This window comes from Tachyglossus aculeatus, chromosome X1 (assembly GCF_015852505.1).
Source record: "Tachyglossus aculeatus isolate mTacAcu1 chromosome X1, mTacAcu1.pri, whole genome shotgun sequence".
Taxonomy (NCBI): Eukaryota; Metazoa; Chordata; class Mammalia; order Monotremata; family Tachyglossidae; genus Tachyglossus; species Tachyglossus aculeatus.
The window spans coordinates 37,356,760-37,358,791 of NC_052101.1; positions in this window are offsets into that span (position 1 = coordinate 37,356,760).

The following is a 2,032-nucleotide window of genomic DNA, read 5'->3' on the forward strand; positions in this document are numbered from 1 at the left end:
CCTTAGGCAAACCATTTAACTTGGTGGGCCTCAGTTCCCTCATCTGTAAAATGGGGATGGTGACTGTGAGCCCCCCGAGGGACAACCTCATCACCTTGTATCCCTCTCAGCGCTTAGAACAGTGCTTCGCATGAGAAGCAGCGTGGCTCAGTGGAAAGAGCCCGGGCTTTGGAGTCAGAGGTCATGGGTTCAAATCCCGGCTCCGCCAATTGTCAGCTGTTTGACTTTGGGCAAATCACTTCACTTCAGTGTGCCTCAGTTACCTCATCTGTAAAATGGGGATTAAGACTGTGAGTCACTTAACTTCTCCGTGCCTCAGTTCCCTCATGTGTAAAATGGGGATTAAGACTGTGAGCCCCCTGTGGGGCAACCTGATCACCTTCTAACCTCACCAGCGCTTAGAACAGTGCTTTGTACATAGTTAGTAATAATAAAATAATGACATTTATTAAGCACTTATTATGTGCAAAGCACTGTTCTAAGCGCTGGGGAGGTGACAAGGTGATCAAGTGCTTAATAAATGCCATCATTATTATTTCAGCGCTCAGTACAGTGCTTTGTACATAGTAAGCACTTAACAAATGCCATTACTACTATTATTATAAGCGCTGAACAAGCACCATCATCTTAAGCACATAGTACGTGCTTAAGAAATACCATCATTATTATTTCAGCGCTCAGAATAGTGCTTTGTACATAGTAAGTGCTTAACAAGTACCATTATTATTACTATTCTTATAAGCGCTGAACAAGCACCGTCATCACTAGTGCTTTCCACATAGTAAGCGCTTAACAAATACCATCATTATTAGTTCAGCGCTCAGAACGGTGCTTTGTGCATAGTAAGTGCTTAACAAATACCGTCATTATTGTGTCAGTGCTCAGAACAGTGCTTTGCGCATAGCAAGTGCTTAATGAATACCATCATTATTGTTTCAGAACAGTGCTTTGTGCATAGTAAGCGCTTACCTGCACACAGTAAGCGCTCAATACATATGATTGAATGACTGACTGACTGAATGAATGAATGAAAGAATGACTGACTGAATGAATGACTGACTGACTGACTGAATGAATGAATGAATGACCGTCTGACTGAATGACTGACTGACTGACTGACTGACTGAATGAATGAATGAATGACTGAATGGCTGACTGACTGAATGACTAACTGAATGAATGAATGAATGGCTGACTGACTGAATGAATGAATGAATGAATGAATGAATGAACGAATGAATGAATGAATGTCTGACTGAATGACTGACTGACTGACTGAATGGCTGATTGAATGAATGACTGACTGACTGACTGAATGAATGAATGAATGAAAGAATGACTGACTGAGTGAATGACTGACTGAATGAATGAATTAATGAAAGAATAAATGAATAAATGAGTGAGTGAGTGAATGAATGAATGAATGAATAAATGAGTGAATGAATGAATGAATGAATGCATGAATGACTGACTGATTGACACTGACTGACTGACTGAATGAAAGAATAAATGAATAAATGAATGAATGAATGAATGCATGAATGACTGAAAGAATGACTGAGTGAATGACTGACTCACTGACTGAATGAATGAATGAAAGAATAAATGAATAAACGAGTGAGTGAGTGAATGAATGAATGAATAAATGAGTGAATGAATGAATGAATGCATGACTGACTGACTGACTGACTGAATGAAAGAATAAATGAATAAATGAATGAATGAATGAATGAATGCATGAATGACTGAAAGAATGACTGAGTGAATGACTGACTCACTGACTGACTGACTGAATGAATGAAAGAAAGAATGACTGACTGAATGAAGGACGGACGGACTGACTGAATGAATGAGAAACCATCACTATTACTATTATAATAAGCGCCGAACAAGCAGCGTCATCACGACCGGCGCGAGCCGCCGCGCATGCGCCGAAGGCGGCGCGCGCGGGGGGGGGGGCGCCGGGTCACGTGACGGGAAGTCGGGAGGCGGGCCGGCCGGGGGTGGGAGGGAGGGGTCCGCCCGCCGGCCG